The sequence below is a fragment of the Schistocerca serialis genome, chromosome 1 (genome assembly GCF_023864345.2).
Source record: "Schistocerca serialis cubense isolate TAMUIC-IGC-003099 chromosome 1, iqSchSeri2.2, whole genome shotgun sequence".
Lineage (NCBI taxonomy): Eukaryota > Metazoa > Arthropoda > Insecta > Orthoptera > Acrididae > Schistocerca > Schistocerca serialis.
The window spans coordinates 406,901,084-406,919,624 of NC_064638.1; positions in this window are offsets into that span (position 1 = coordinate 406,901,084).

The window sequence follows — 18,541 nt, forward strand, 5'->3', positions numbered from 1 at the left end:
TCGTATAGTGACACGTCAGTGCTGTAGTAAACTACGAGAAGTCTGTATACATTTGATGGAGGACAACTGATTTTCTGATAATTTTCCAGCAGCAGTTATTATCTGGAGTTTCCTGCCTGATAGAAAAGAACAAGCTCTGTTGAGTTCGTCTCTTGCTATAGTAGCAACGAGTAACAGCTGATATTTCCTGTGTGTCAGAATATAACAAGGAATCTGTCTCACAATGTTCTCCTGTTGTGAGTGATAGCGAATAATATTCGATGTTTCCCGTGTGTCAGAATATAGGAAAGAAAAAGTGCTGTCTCGCACTTGTCTCCCATTTTGATTGTGAATGGTCGGACCGAGATGGCAGCAGAGTGCGCGTCTCTGATAACGAAAAGCAGAACTCAGGAACCGGGAGCTGCTGGAAGGGACTAACAAATAGAGTGCCAGAGTGTGCTCATTGGTGTTAAAAACATATAAAGTCGCTGTAAGACACCTCTCTGAATAAAGTTAAACTGTTGGGAAATAAACTGTTCTTAAACTGAATGCCTGTTCACTTCCTACGAAGTCAACAACTTTTCCTCTCGATTCCAAAATCACCTGTGCTAAGCATCGTAGAAGACTTGATTCCTCTCATTCCCTTGAAGGTACCTTAGCAGACTTCAGCCCACATTGTCATCAACGTCTTGAATGCGATACGCAGGCCGCACCTTCGTCCAAAGCTGGTGACATGACCCGCCGCGCGACGCGGCTTCTATTATGAAGCCATGGTGTAACTGTGTCGCGATCTCAGTATAGAGATTATGAAGTATCAGTTGTCCAAACGAGCGCTTTATTTAATTTAACAGCACAACATGCGTCAGTGAGACATTACCCCATCAAATTTTATAAACAAGGAAAACATATACTAACATATAATGGATATCTATTTTGTCTGTGTACTATTACCTACTTTTCAAAATGGTTCAAATGGCTCTGAGCACTATGGGACTTAACATCTGAGGTCATCAGTCCCCTAGAACTTAGAACTACTTAAACCTAACCTAAGGACATCACACACATCCATGCCCGAGGCAGGATTCGAACCTGCGACCGTAGCAGCAGCGCGATTCCGGACTGAAGCGCCTAGAACCGTTCGGCCACAGCGGCTGACCTTCTTCGTTTCCCTACCACATTTTATATATCATAATTTCAAATATTCTTAATGTCCTTTTTGTGGCTAACGGAAGTTGTTGTCGAAGGGGGTCAAATTATGCTAATTTAGTATCCCGAAAGCTCTTATACAGCAAGCAGTACGGTAGTGAATTGTTCATTCCTTTTCTGGGCACGGCCGATTTCCCTCTCCATCCTTCCCTCACCCGAGCTTGCGCTCCGTCTCTAATGACCTCGTTGTCGACGGGACGTTAAACACTAATATCCTCCTCCTCCTCCTCCTTTTCTAGTATGATCAACCGCGTGTCCACGGCGGAACAAGCTGCACCCTTCCTGACTACTTACCGCAAGAGCCGAAGAGGAAAGTTATGGGTTATACCCGTATACTGCGTGCGTGAGCGTAATTTCTTGTTATAGATAAAGAATTAGCGAAGTGACTGTTGCTGCAGCAGTAGTTATCTGCTTGATACTGCAAGAACATCTCCTTGTAGGAGAGACAGTTTTGTCACAATTCGAGAATCGTGTACCTTTTTTCCTACAGCCTGACACAAGCTAGGTAGGTCACCGCTTCGAATCGGGTAGATTGTGGAAACAAAGATCGGCGATAAGCTAATGGGCGTCTGGGGGTGTTGTCCTTGCCAGCCTTTACCATACTACCGTCCGCCTGCTTAGCTCCACGGACAATACGAGACTGGAATAGAAGGGAGAACAGATAGAGGTACTCAGAGTACCCTCCGTCACACTCCGTCAGGTGGCTTGCGGAATATGGATGTAGATGTAGGAAACTTTGCAGAAGCCGAACGTTAAAATCACAAGTAACTTGAGCATAAACGAAAACCAAAAAGAAAACCCAGAATCGACCTAATTAACAACAATGCTACCGGAGTTCTAAAATCAGATTTCATGTCCAGAAATGGAAGACCTAAGTTGAAAAGGAAACTAATTCCAAGTTTATAAGTGGCTTATTCCAAGAGCAGCTGAAGAGGAAGTATGCAAAGGAGACCGCTTACACACACTCGTGAATCTTCGAGTATTTCTCAAGAATGTGAGACCCATACCAAATAGGGCTCACAGGTGACAATAACGTAATTTTAGAACTTCTTTATCCAGTTTAACCTGGAGGTAAAAGAAGTGACAAATGGCAAAAAGCCATAACAGTAACGTGGGAGTAAGTTCCAGACCTTCAGAGGAGCAATAACGGAAAACAAATCTCTGGAAGTGAACCCCAAACATTCGGAGTTCTAGTACACTATTTATTGATTGAGCCAAAGCACTCGACAGCTATCATCAGTAAACCACATGCATAAAGTAATTTATTACTGGGCAGCCTATTTCTTTCTATAAAACTCACGTCGCGAAAATGAAGCTGGATCTCAGTTACGAATAAAGAAAAGGCTGCAATATCTTTCTAAATTTTAGAGGTAATGTGATTTTGAAGATGTAACGAATGCTGCTGTACCTATTCCGCCAGTATGGCTATACCCCCTTGTAGGATCACAATAACCATACAACAGAGACATCTATCTGTTCGTGAACGACCACCATGTCTTTCTTAAGAAATCATGAATATTAGCCGATTAGCACCTCCAATCCCGATCTGTCCCGAAGTGCGTCTCCGTGAATATCTGAGACGGTTTCGATACCGTTCTACTGGCAGAATATTAAATCGTTGACCTCTACAATACGATGTTCGTTGGATCCAATACAGTTCCTGAGACGCAAATAATCCCCCCACATACTGTTATTGATGCCCAATTCTAAAATTGGTAAAAGAACATCCTCAATCGTACAGTCATTTATTAAAAATATGACGGGTTTCAACCTCTAGTAGAAGACAATCTTTTGATAATGCACCATAGAGATGACCCCAGTCGCTAAACAATTTCGTGACTTGCGTGAGCACAGCTGTTCTAAGCATCATCATCGTCAGCCTGATGGTGCTTTACCTGAAGATTGCCGGCCGCGGTGGTTTCGCGGTTCTAGGCGCGCAGTCCGGAACCGTGCGACTGCTACGGTCGCAGGTTCGAATCCTGCCTCGGACATGGATGTGTGTGTTGTCCTTAGGTTAGTTAGGTTTAAGTAGTTCTAAGTTCTAGGGGACTGATGACCACAGCAGTTGAGTCCCATAGTGCTCAGAGCCATTTTGAACCAACCTGAAGATTGTCTACTATCGGAGGCCAAAACCGGTCATATTTTCAGTGAGTGACGGTGCGATCGAGATTTTTTTTTTTTTTTACTCATTTTACTTAACTGACAGACTGCTGTTAAATCCCAATCATGTTACCCAAAATTATGAACAACTAATTCTACGAAGCAGTGAATGCCGTTCATGTAGATGTCATCGGGATATCTCCGTGGCATACACATGATAACACCGAAAGATGTTTAATTTATCTCTGGACTTCCCTTAGTGGGACGATATCTACTGCACATCTTATTACATCAAAGATTTCTTTTCCTGTGAGGTCTCCCGTGATGTTGCGAATCATATCTTATTTAATATTCATATAGGGGAGTGTGGTGCCACCATACATTTCTTCGCGAACTGTGGATTTCATAAAGACAATTGGCTCATCTGAATAGATTTTCAGGTGCCTTGCCGCAGTTCTGCAGCTTCCCCCGTCGGAGGTTCGAGTCCTCCCTCGGGCATGGGCGCGTGTACCGCTGTTAGCATAAGCTAGTTTAAGTAATGTGTAAGTGTAGGAACCGATGAGCTCAGTAGTTTGGTCCCATAGGAGCCTACTACAAATTTCCAGAAACTCATGATACCGTCGTACATCATGCTGTTCATCAGTTAACAGATCTTCTAAGTTCACCCTATTATCATTTGTAAAGTTTATTTTAGTCAATGCTGACATAAATTATTTAATGGCTATATCGGTTTGAGCTTATTAGTAATAATCAATAGTAACCCATAAGCACTTCCTAGGCTATGGTCGCGTCAAAGCATCCTATCAGTAACATTTCCATGAAGCTCCTAGTAGAGAACTGGTTCGCAGAGATCGCCTAAATAAATTTCTATGCGCTGTTGATAGTGATCAGTCAGCTGAAAAGGGTATAGTCATTTAATAGTGTGTGTGAGCACTGACTGAAGCAAAATTTATTGTCAAAAATAATGTATTCAATGAGCTTCTTTGACAATAACATGGAAAATACGGAAAAATGTATCTCATTTGTGCAAACTTCATATGTATGCGATTTTACTGGCCTCGTTTTCCCTACAACTCCTGCAGTACTAAAGAACGTTATTTTTGGAGCTTTTATTCCGCTGAATTTCACTTTTGACACGGAAGTTTTGACAAATATTTCGCCTTTATTCGTAACCGATAAAATAAAACCTGTATGATATATTACAAACAGAAATTTTTAAGATGTTTACGAAAATTCAGATAGCAGCTATTTCTTAGTGACGCTGAGCAGTTTCACTATCTTGTTTTCACTGAGTGTAGGTGCTGGACATTTCACTGCACGGTGACAGTACCTTGGAAGATTCAGATACGAAATTTATAAAGGCCAGTCAGTCGCGATTCTTTCGTAAATGAGCACGTACAACATTCGACAATTTTTTAGCTGATAATTCAGACGCAATGCGCCGCTCTCCGATAGTAACTGTCAACAACGCGTGTGGGGCGGCTGCTGAATATGCAACCCAATTGCAATGCTAATTAACCGATGGCTGAAAGCGGGAAAAAATGGAAATAACGTCCGTGATATATTTCAAATCAACTGGACATCAAAACCATCATTTCGAGTCGACAATTATAAGCGTAGAGTAGCTGTCATCTGCAAAACTTCTGGCGAACGGGAGATTTTAATTCAGATTTAACAATGAAATCTAAAAACGGAAATAAATCATTTGACATGAAAATTGAATCGACTGTTCTGCGCTGCGTCCGCAAATCTCCGCTGCTCTGCGAGGCTCGTTAATGGACTGCGACTTAAAGTGGGGAGAGGGGGAAAAGCTCTGGAAGCAGTGTACGGACGCGTTTCGCAGATGGGTGAAGGAGACGGTTTGTGCGCGTATTAACCGGGAGATGTGGTGCGGTTGGTTACACCGTGCTACATTCGTTGTGTTCATATTCGATGCTAAACATCACTGTGTTCCTATGCTCCTACCTAATGAACCGAAAATGGCTTTTAGCGACGCCTGTCCTTCAACAGTGTTCTGTTTTCTTTTGTCTGTGTGAATGCTGAAGAAGCAACATGTTGGTGCTACAGACTTACAGGAGATTACTTAAAAACTAATATTTTATTCCTGCAAAAGGATCAGCTAAAAGGATTTCGGCTGCATATGTTGCCTTAATCCATATCATGTGTTCTTATATCACGAAGGTACACGAAAATATCTACTTAACTACTAATCAGTATCTTTGTACGATTTTGTACATATACGGCTCTTCAGAAAAGGAACAATTAAGTTTACATCACATAGGGGGTCAACAACAATATGGAAATACCAAAAATACAACAGATTACCATGCCCAATACGGTACAGGAAACCCCTTGGCATTCAAAATAGCTTTAGTCGTCACGGAGTGGATAAATACATGTCCTGCTCATTAATTTCAATACACCCGATAAATGACATCTAGTTCTCTGTAGATAGGGTCTAATACCATGGGTACGGTTAAGGAAGCAAAGGAATAGTACAACAGTTGTGTCATGTTTTTATTTTTGGTTGTCGAGTTCCGACAAACAATGTTGTGTACATAAACATTATGCACGTATCTGATATGTTTGTTTACCTATTTGCCGACGGACGTCGTATCTGGTGTACCCTGTAGTGATGTGATGTTCTAAACATTCTGCGTGGTGTCTGTTTGTTCTATATCGTGTCTCCCTACCACTTTCGCGCAACGACGCCCTGAGCGTGTTTTTTTTTAGGGAATTGACTAGTTTGAACCTGGGACCTGTTGCTGGTAAGGAGACGTCAGACCACACATGACATGCAGAATTCAGAAGAGTTCAGTGAGACTAGCGATGATATAACCAAATACTTAATGATTTCAGCGTCAGCTCCACTGCACTTCCTGTAAAGGAATCTTAATACCAACTAACTTTAGTGGAAGGGGTTCAAGGCTTTCCTGTTTTTAGTTAGCTGGTAAAATAACGTCGAAAAAGCAGTTAAGTTTACCATTGGAAATTTTATTCTACTCACAAAACATCGTTTATAAATTGCATTATTGATAAAAGGAAATGTTTTAATACAGGATGGTAAAGACCAACTGTGTTCAACAAAAATGTGAACGAATATTCCCTGAATGGGTTTCCAAGTTCTACAATGGATCGAAGGATGACCTATGCCATATCACATCTATAATTAGGTTTAAATTAGGTTTCACAAGAGAGAAAAGTATCAAAATGGTCTACAGTGACCCTCAATTATCTTTAATTACTTAACTAACTTGTCTTGAATTACAGTGGCTGATGTGGCTTCTCAATAACTATATAACAGAAAAATCATCGTGTTTCATATTTTTACTTCAAGTGGCAAATGTGAACACCATGAGCTTTAATTGACGATCGACACTAGTATTACGTAAAAAGGGGATGTAACAGATGAGACTTCTGCAGTTCTGAGTGAAGCCTTATGCGCTCAAAAATGCGGCATCGCGTGCGTTCATTACCTTGTCGGTGTTCGTCAGGGGGCGGCGGCCGGCGCAGCTCCGTCCAGCTCGCCCTCTCGGAAGCAACTCTGTTGTCCTAACTTCTCCTTACTAAAATTTACCAAAGTTGGTTTAAAAAAACTATTTGGCTGTGTTTTCATCTGACCAATCAAGGTTTCAATGTTAACCTTAAGCTCTGCCTACAAAAATTCTGTCTATCCAATGAGAAACGTTATACTTTTCGTGGTGGGGCAATGTTTTTTAAAGTTTGCAGCGTAACAGAGAAGCGAAAAAGTCTCACGCTAAAACTTGCAGCTGGTGTGGTCCTTTTAGCGTTATCGTATGATCTGTACTGTTCTTCTGGAGGGCTCTAGCTTTTAACATGGGCTGGGGGGTGGTCCTAACGTAACAGAGACGCGAAAAAGTCTCACGCTAAAAACTTGCGGGTGGTGTGGCCCTTTTTGTGTTATCGTAAGATCTATACTGTTCTTCTGGAGACCTCTAGCTTTTAACATGGGCTGGGGGGTGGTCCTAAGGGTTAGCTGGCGACGTGGGTGTCCGTCCCTTATCGCAGGGCCTTCTAACTTAACATGGTTCTGCTCTCGGCTTCTGTTCTCGTTTCTCCCCTCGGAACTGCGTCTGTCTCACGGTGGGAAGGTATGACATGCATTTAGGCATTCTTGTGTTAGTCTGTGGTATTCCATTTGCTCACTCGTTACTCGTATCACTTTGGTTAATTTAATGTCACGATTTATTCGGAGCTATGTGACATACTACTGGATTTGCTTATCATGTCAGGGTTTTCATGGAAGGTGTTGGATTTGCCTGACACCTTACAATGTACGCGCCACAGCGAACGGCAAGCATTGCTGCGATACGTAACATGTGGTTCCTACACGTCAGTTCCTTCTTGACATTGAAGAGATTTCAATAGAAAAACGTGTTGCAATTGTAGCACTTAGCCAAGCAGGTTTATCTATTCGCCAAACTGCGAAACAGTGTAGAGTGTCTATAGGCGTAGTGCAATACACCCTTCACCGCCAGAAGACAACAGGTAGCAATAAGGACATACCACGACCAGGACGACTACATAAAACAACTAAAAGTGATGATAAGTATATCAGAATTACCAGTAAGAGAAATAGATTAAAAAAGAAACTCCCCAAATTCGTGCAGAACGCGACAACAATATCTCTTGTAACAGTAAGAACGAGACTGACTAAAGCCGGCTTGAAAGGACGTGTCACAGCAAGAAAACCCCTTATGAGGTCCATAGATAAACAGAAGAAACTTGAACGGGCTAGAAAACATCGTAATTGGACATCGGAAGAGTCGACGAAAGTGTTATTCACCGATGAATCGAAGTTCGAGAATTTTGGAACTAGAAGGAGAATATTTGTTCGCCGATTTGTAGGGGAAAGGGTAGCCCAGCAGTGTGTTCTACCTATAGTTAAACATGGCGGAGGTTCTGTTATGGTTTGGGGATATTTTGTCGGAAATATAGTTCGCTACATTGTGAAAATAGAGGGATTTATGGATAAGAAACAGTACCATCGCATACTTCAGTATCATGCAATACGAAGTGGTTTGCGCTTAATAGGACCCAAAACATCGGTCGGCATACTGTACGAAATAAGCTGCAGCAAAGGATAAACAGGAAGTACTGAATGATATGGTATGGCCTTTCCAAAGCCCCGATTGAAATCCCATTGAAACGGCCTGCGATGAAGTGGACAGACGTATCAGGGAAGTTAATACCTCCAGCAAGGAACATCTCTGGAATATTGTTAAGGATGTGTTGAATCATATATTCACGATAGCTACAAAAACTGATTGACCGCATGCCTCGGGTTTGTAAGGCAGTCATTAAATGCAAAGGAGGATACTTTGATGAAAGTAGAACACAATGATTGTGATTGTATTATATTTGTGGAAGTTAATATAATTATATTTTGGGAGAAATAACGTTTTATTTGTGTTGTAAATCTGAAATACCAGGGTGTACTGAAATTAATGAACGGCAGTGTATAGTGTACCATTCTTACTGCAGAATAGTGGCAAGTTCAGGTAATGATGACGGAAGTAGATAGTTATCACGTACCCTTCTCTCCAAAGTAGACCACAAAGGCTCAATACTATGGAGATCGGAAGATTGTGGTGACCAGGGGAAATGTAACAAGTCATCCTCGCGTTCAGAAAACCAGACTGGACTATATGAGCTGTGGGAACAAGGACCCTGTCGTGTTGGAACACATCATCACCAATGCGGAACAAACGCTGTACCATGGGATGGACCTGATCAACCACATTGATTGCATAACACTCGCAAGTAATGCGACCTTGCAGAGTAACCATGGGGTCAGTGGAATACAACGATACGGCTGCCCAAATCACCACCGAACTCCCGCCATGTTTCACTGTTGGAACATAAACGCGTCCAGCAGCTGGAAACAGTGTGAAACAAGACTCATCCGACCAAATGACATCCGTCCATTGCTCCACAGTCTAGATTCTGTAGCTTTACCTCCACGTTTCAAGTAATAACATATAAAATAAAATGTTTATGAAACCGAAAAAAGTCAAACCATAAGCTTAAGCAAACGCAATCAACAATGTAACATAGGAATCACCTTAATTTTTCAAGTAAATCCTCAGCAGAATGGAAGGCGTGACCCATAACGAAACTCTTCAGTTTCGATTTGAAATCGCGTGGATTACTGCTAAGATTTTTGTATTCTTGTGGAAGCTTATTGAAAATGGATGCAGCAGTATACTGCACACCCCTCTGCGCAAGAGTCAGGAAAATGCGATCCAAATGCAGATTGCATTTCTGACTAGTATTGACTGAGTGAAAGCTGCTAATTCTTGGCATAAAAGCTGATATTGTTAACAAGAAACGACAGTAAATAATATGCATATATTGAGAGGCCAACGTCAAAATACCCGGACTAATGAACAGGGGTCGATAATAGATTCGCGAACTCACATCACTTATTGCCCGAAATGCCCGTTTCTGAGCCAAAAATATGCTCTGAGAATGGGAAGATTTACCCCAAGACATAATACCATACGACATAAGCGAATGAAAATAAGCGAAGTAGACTAATTTTCGTGTCGAACAATCACTTACTTCAGATACCGTTACAATAGTAAAAATGGCAGCATTAAGTCTTGGAACAAGATCCTGAACGTGGGCTTTCCACGACAGTTTACCATCTGCCTGAACACCTAGAATTTTGAATTGTTCAGTTTCACTAATCATCTGTACATTTTGTGAAAAAACGTGCAGCCAAAAATATGCTCTGAGAATGGGAAGAGTTACTCCAAGACATAATACCATACGACTTAAGCGAATGAAAATAAGCAAAGTAGACTAATTTTCGTGTCGAACTATCACTTACGTCAGATACCGTTCGATTAGTAAAAATGGCAGCATTACGTCTTGGAACAAGATCCTGAACTTGGGCTTTCCACGACAGTTTACCATCTGCCTGAACACCTAGAAATTTGAATTGTTCAGTTTCACTAATTATCTGCACATTTTGTGAAATTAAAACGTCGGGTTTGTTGAATTGTGTGTTAGAAACTGTCAAGATTTGTTAATACTGTGATTTTGCGTTAGTTTATTTTCTACAGACCATGAACTTAACAGAGCCATTGTTGCACACAACATCCTTTACCTCCAAACTAGTGTCATCAGTAAACAGAATTATTTTGGTTTATCTATAATACTACTAGAGGGCATACCATTTATGTACATAACGAATAGGAGTCGCCCCAACACTGATCCCTGGGGAGCCTCCCATCTGACCGTGCCGCACTCAGACCTCATATCACAGCCATTCTCAATACCGTGAATAATGATGTTTTTCTATCAACAGAAAGACGTGAACCAATTATAAGATACTCTCCGTATGCCATAATGGTCCAACTCCTGGAAAAATATTTTGTGATCAACACAAACTTTCCTTGTAGTGTTAGAGATATGGACATAATAGTCTTTTACATCTCTACAATATCTACAAATGAATAAGATCAATACCTGCTATTGTTATCCTTGGATGTAATTGTTCCCCACCGCCACACTTCTATGATATCGTGGACCGGGTACAATGTTCAGGCGCTTGCTGATTAGCATCAGATTACTAGCATCGTGCTAGTCACTGCGAGTGATCCGAGATCTGGGCAGGAACTTGTAGAACGACAGCCTTAATACACCCGCGGAGGATTACATTTCATATGTTATCCTTTGGTGACGTATGTGGCGCCAAAAATCGGTAGACGGTAGGCTTTGGGGAGAGAGTGGAACGCAGCGTGCTCTAACACTCTGTTTTTACGGCTTCCTATTCCGCGGTGATGGGTGCAGGTCGTGCCGCGCCATGTGCGGTCGACCAAGGCAACATCGATATTGCGTAGATATTATGTCGTTTGATCTCTGTTGAAGACGCCCTTTGTGACGCCGTGCTGTGCATACAAACGCAGACAGAATGCGCCAACTTCATACACGTGCTGTCTGCGCTAATGAGCCAACGGAGATAATTGAGTGGGTTGAAATGTAACATGGTCGTTAGCGCTCAGAGCGAACTCACAGTATGTACGCTGCCCTGTTAGCGGCACTTTTGCGAAGCAGAAGCAACAGTGAAGTACTACACAGTATTATCGCTATAGCAGACCTAAAACATTAACTCTGAGCGAAACAGATGTCTGACATCCTCGATATTTATAGCAGGTACTTCCGTTGGAAATCATTTACAGGACTCAGCAGAACTAAATTCACTTACTTGAAAGCAATAGAATCGATAAGGACGAACTCAACGAAATACTGTAACGTATGCTAAGTGGAACTATTTCTGCGTACAAGGCAGTACGAGTGATTGCCGTGGGACATGTGATCATCATGTCACCAATCTGTCCACTCGTTGTTGCCAGTAGATGAATCCTGTTGATACCACTGCCTCTTCATTCAAGCAGCCGTCTGCTGATCTCACGAGACTGAGTGTAGCCCAGTCCAGACCTCCCTACTTCAGATCACTAATGCTAAACTCCAATGTAATGAAAATGGGATCAATGTAAATGCCTGTCGTATCGAGAACCAAACCCGAAACTGCTGCTTATCGAGAACAGTAATGGGGGGGAGGGGGGGGGGGGGGCGCTCACGCTAAGACAGACTTGGTTTCGATTCCCGGTTTGGCTCGAGCTGTCGTTGGTCATGGTATATCCAGTATAGAGATCAGTGGCGGAATCAATTATCGAAGGTGATTTAACTGGTGTTTCGTGGTCGTTTTATTGCCTGGAAGTCACCGATCTAGAGGGTGAACCTAAGATACAGCTTAGAGTAGAGCAAAAAAAAGCGCCTTCGCTCTATAGAACAATGGAAGGACGTTTTATGAGCTGAAGACTTCACCACATGATACCTCATTCTAGAACTATTTGATGTCTTGCATTTTGCTCGGTGAAGACTTATATATATATTTTTTGGAGCACTGGTACAACAGTCGACATCTTTTGCGTAATCTGCTAGTTAGTCAGTTATATGTTCGCACCACATGAACGATTTATGTTAGCGAAATGATTTGTAACGACTCAGTTTATAGGATATGTACATATGATTGGTGTTAACATTAATGAAAATATTATTTTTCACTCCGACTCCTGAAGCCATACTAAATGTTTTTTTTACAAACTGGAAGTTTTGAACTAACAAATCATCCATGGAATAGAAGAAACTGTCCAAAGGAAATGATTTTACGTTGAATTTAAAACTTCCTTTGCTAGTTGTCAGACATCATAGTGTTATTTGGAAAAATGATGAAAAATATTTGTTAATGCATATTGAATTCCTTTCTAAGTCTTTGACAGCCTTAACAGTGAGGAACAAAGGTAATTTTTCCTTGTAGTGTTGCAAATATGGACATCATATCTCTTCAAATTGTGATGCGTTGTGTATGATGAAGCTTATTAAGGAATATATATATTGATTGTGCAGGAAAAACGCCCAACTCCATGAAGACGCGCCTACATGACAACCACTGGTGAACATCACATATTATTCTTATTGCTCGCTTTTGTGCAGTCAGTAGTTTCTTTCTAAGTGTTGGCTTACCACAGAAAATTATTCTGCAAGACAGTACTGAGTGTAAATAGGCAAAATATGCTAGAAGACTGATTTTTTTTGTTTGTTTCCAAGACTATCAATTATACGAAGAAAGAAAGTAACTGAACTTAATTGTTTGAGTAGCTCCGTAATGCGTTTTATCCAGTTCCAGTTTTCATCAGTTTGTACATCCAGAAATCTGGAGCATTCTGCCCCGTTTACTAACTTCTCCTCACGTGCTACATCAAATATTGGTAAGATTGTTTTTGTTGTACATGAATATAGCGTGCTTTCACTAAACTAAGGGATTCTTTGTAACATCTTAGAAATTACATTCAGTAGTCTCATGTGCCAAAGTTTCTTGCGATTTCGTGTAATGAGAGAGGGAAGCGACTACTCACATAATTCTTTGCAATCAGTTATTAAATCAATAAGAATTTTAAGTTTCCTGTGTCACTAGTATGATGTACATCTTTGCAGGAGATCTCTAAATGCACCATCGAAAACCGTTTCAAAACATTTTAGTGATAGATTTTGGGAGATACGTGGCCTCCCCTTTCGAGGGCTTGACGATTTAGTAATCTCAACATTCCTACGAATATCTCGATGAATCTTGTGCTGAAGATTATCGGAACTGCTGTTCTATATCGAGACGTTATATCCATCATTGGTCCCAACTAGTGTGAATCCATTGTGTTAGAACAGTATTCCACTAGAGAGTGTACAAAACAGAATTTTTAATTGCTTTGGTAACGAATTCCAAGGAACCAAAGTTTGCTACGTGCCTCGCCAACAGGTTGATAGATAGGATATTTGCAATATACATAATCAAATACTGCGACCTGTAAGTACTTAGTGACTGTGTCCAGTTCTAATTATTTGTACCAATAGTCAAAACTACATTAGTTGAAATATACAACCTTTCTTAGGTCGGACGCTGTTTCTCCTCCAGCGTGGTATTTGCTGGAGAAATCGTCTTGGTTCTTTAAATACTATAACCAGAGACCGAAAATTGAACATCTTTTTAAATTTGTTAAATTTATCATCAGTTTGAATGTGAATCAGTATTATCTACATCTTTTTAAGTTGCCTTTTTCTGCTTTTAACATAAATGCCTAAATGCAGAAATAAATGACTTTTTCCCCTTTTATTATTTGTTACTGTACTATTGAAAGCAACAATGACTGTCACCATAGAAAGAGTGACAATGCGTTAGGGTTGTAACAATCGGTTGTTTATACTTTGCTTCCAGTCGGATCACATCTCTTTTAAAAGCAGCAATGAACACCGGGGCTAAAACGTGACTGCATTATTGTTTTAAATTTCTCTTTCAATCAGTTTGCATTGCCATATTGTTGTGCAAGGCAGCTAGAAAGGTAGCTGGAAACGTGCCGAAATCCGGTGTTCCTTTACGCAGTAAATTGCAGAGTTACATAATACGTATTTTCCACTGATGGTAAAATATTTCTGTGCAAAATATGTGAACAGTCACTAAAGTACTAAAAGAAGTAATGTATTTTTCAACTTATCTGTACAACTAAACACAATAATGTACTTTACAACTCTACTGGAAGAAGATTTGTTTGCTTCGAACGCCAACTGGTAAATCGAGTCGAAAATCGCAATTTTCATGGAGTCGGAATCCCTTTGTAGAAACTACAGAATTCTACATCAAGACAATTTTTGAGACTTATACGGACGAATCTGTCCCCAGTGAGTAACGCTTGCTATAGTGTTACTTAAGTGATGATGATGATGATGATGATGATGTTTGGTTTGTGGGGCGCTCAACTGCGCGATCAGCAGCGCCTGTACAGCGTCCCAATTTTTACACACACTAATTTTTTCACAGTCCAATCTAGCCACTGTCGCGGATGATGATGATGATGATGATGACATTATGAGGACAACACAGGCACCTAGTCCCCGGGCAGGGAAAATCCCCAATCCGGCCGGGAATCGAACCCTGGATCCAGGCTACTTAAGAAAGTGTTACGATGGTATAATTACAATAATTCAATAACTAAAAATTAAGTAAACAATAAAAAGATCAGCATTTCAGTCGACAAGTCAACTGACTCTATGGGCAGTTACTAATGCCATTGCCATCGTTCTAAATTAGATCCTTCAGAAGGCGAAACAATAAACGCATTCTTGCTTACAACAAAGTGTCAGTGAGAAGTTAACAATTCAACTATGACACAGTTATTGAACAATTCATTACAGTTACTGTGCTCATTGCATTCTATACGACAACGTTTTTCTTTTTCTCTCAGACTTGGCACCAAAAATGGAAAAGGAACTTTCAGATTGCTATTTCCAAACATGCTCCAAGCGACCTAAAGATTACTGCAGGCTCTCAACTGAGACACGAAGCTTATTTCCAGTGTCAATATATTGATTTGCAGTATGAGGAAGATCTTTGTGAAAGAATTCAGACATTTAAAGACATAGCGCTAGATATACATCTGCCCCTCAACCAATGAGTTAGTGGACATGGATTTGCGCAGCAGTTTACGTCACTTCAAATACTCGAAGTATAACTAAGGTGGTCATCGCAGTGGAGAATGGAGCATCTTCAACTGTAGAAGCAAAGAAACTTCTCGGAGCTTCGGAAGTGAGAACTGGCTCAACTTTCATTGCATCCGAGTTCGCTTTCCTGCCACAAGTAATCTACCACCTTCAAGAATCTGGCAAAGTCAATCACAATATCGTGGATGACGCAGTGCAAATATAGTGTGCCAAGGAAGTAACATTCATTAGTTACGAAAGAGTGTAAAATGGTTGTTTCGAAAAACCCCAATGCTGATAAAATTGTGCAAGGTGACAATTCTGTTGTAATAGAAATGGACGCTGCAATAGTTCAGTGTTTTAGATTAACGCCAATTACCTCTTAAGATGTTGAGAGGTCATTTACTCACATGGTAAATGTATTATCTAGCTGCAGACTCAACATGACTTCAGCAAATTCAAAAAAAGAAGCATTCGGTTGTCATGTGCAACCAGTAAACAAATAAAGCACGGAAGTGAAGAAATATATTTTCAATATATATTTTCTGACAAGTACAATTAGTATTTTGTTTAAAACTCTAAATTTACTGAGTGGGCGAGCCTATGCAAAGTGCGCCGTCCCCCAAAAACCTTTCCAATGTTGTTTTACAACTGCAAGCCCATACCTATTCCTTCAATATTGCCTCAGCTAACTCAGTGCTAATTTCTGCTGTCATATCTTCAGTTGAGCAGCAGTAATATACAATAATCGCTAGATCAGGAAAAAGTTTACGATCCGTGCAAGAAAATGACCCAGATTTCGAGCTAGTGGGACGATTCCATGCCGATGCAGTTGTTTACGAGATAATTAGCAATCGAATGAGCATTTGGCTGTGATCTTCTGCAACTGCGCTATTTAATGCTTCGAGTGGTTCATTATTGTAGAGTAACACCTGTACGCAGTAAAAGAGTGATGTAATGAAGGTTTATAGTATGATTTAGCTCATATAACGTAATTTTATTTTATTGTCGGTTACTTAAATTAAAATTAAACTGTGATTTTGCTCATACATGTTTACCTTGGTAACATAAAGACAGCTATTCTTTATATGTATACAAAATACACTCTGCACCCGCTCGTGTTACGGAAAAACAGAACACCCCCTTGAGGGTTAAAAAATAATCCAACACAATTTTAACATAAATGTGCTGATTGTGTGATTGAATAGTGCAGCGTAGTAAATAAATATACGTAATGTCAATTTTTGTGTACTGCCTTTTATTGCTCTTTTTAGTTATTTATATTGACTTTTTGCTTGCTTGTTTTAATGATTTATAAAGCCTAAATTTCCGATCTGTCGTTATAACAAAGCAATATAGGTCAAAACAGCTCTTTGTTCTTAACTGTCTCTCTCTATCCCGCTTAGTTTGGACTTTCTGTTTTCGCAGCTGGTCCCAAAAGATATTTTTGGTCTTCTTTAGTGTTGTAATTAGGTCCAAAGCATGGGTGAGCGATGAATACTGGAATAGTTGACTGAGAACTTATGACACTATAGGTTTTTACAATGAGAGTAAGTTCCCTATAATGTTACCTCTTTACCAGCATCAAAACTTGAACCGTGATCGCGTGTTAACGGAAAGTAATCGCTCTATAATACGTCACCGGAAAAATTACGTCTTGAAAGGAAGCAATGGTTACCCTAGCGGGAATCGAAACTACGATATTATATGGAAGTTATGGCTATGTAAATGAATACGGTTGTCAGCTTAATTTAAAAACGTAATTTCAAGTAAATATATTGCTGACAAAGTAAACTAACAGTTGTATTAAACTTTAATTACAAATCAGTTTGGGAAGTTGGATAGTAAAACAGCAGTACATCCTAGCATGTAATAGCAGAATAACTATTCATTAATAGGCCTATTATCTGGTTTTACATTTAGTCCCAACAAACTACTTCACACCAACGTAGACCATCCGCTTTAAAGTGTGACAGACAATGCACCGTACACTGTGCCACTCAACACACGGGGAATACAGATCATTTAGACATGAGGTGGCTCTAATACTTCAATTCTGAAACACGGTTATTCTGAAATTGTTACCAAGCTGTTATTTTAACTACCTTAACACTCATCTTTTCCTTGGGATGCAGATGAGCCTTTGCTTTAAACAGAACACGAGTGATGTTGGATACTATAAATCTGTACAGTTTTGCTCAGTTAATTCCAGCTGTAATAATAAATGCATAAATGTTTCTGGAATAACTACTGAACTTTATATATACTTTCGCAGTAGGCTTATTAAACCACAGATTCGACGTAGACAACTCAGAAATTATTCCGTTTATTAACTGGTTTTTAGACAAAAATTTCTAACAAGACACAGTGATAACACACATATAGACATAAATACACAAGCAAAAACACCATTACGAACCTGTAATACAAACAAGAATTTGCTTTGAACCGTTATGACCTATACTTAGTTTTTGTAACCACTGTCCTACTACGCAAATTTTATGTGCTTTGCATTGCTTTTAACAGTTGAAATGAAGCACTTCGATTAAGTGTATTCAGACACTTATTCTTTTGCTTTACTTTAAGATAGTCACTTAGACAGCCACAAGGAGCCATTCACGCAAAAGATTAACTAATCAATTACGAAAAATACACATACCTATTCGTTCGAATTCCGAAAGTTAGTAGATATTTTAAACAGTATTGATTCTGCAGTTCATTAAATTCGGAAGTACTCAGAACATTTCAGAAACTAGAAGAATAACCTACATGCTGGCCGCGGTGGCCGAGCGGTTCTAGGCGCTTCAATCTGGAACCGCGCTGCTGCTACGGTCGTAGGTTCGAATCCTGCCTCGGGCATGGATGTGTGTGATGTCCTTAGGTTAGTTAGGTTTAAGTAGTTCTAAGTCTAGGGGACTGATGAGCTCAGATGTTAAATCCCATAGTGATTAGAGCCATTTGAACCATTTGAAGAACCTATATAGATAAACGACTGAGGATAAATCACTGTTCACGGCACCAAGTTAAGACAGATAACCCGTAATTCGAAAACTTAGTAACTCACTGATTCAGCCATGTGCTTACATGACTAAACATTACTGTCCTGAATGTGGTGGCCTTGGTGATCTGTGACAAAAGAATAAAGTTGTCTGCTGCAATCATACTTCTTGGTGTAATATGCTCTGTAAAATACCTA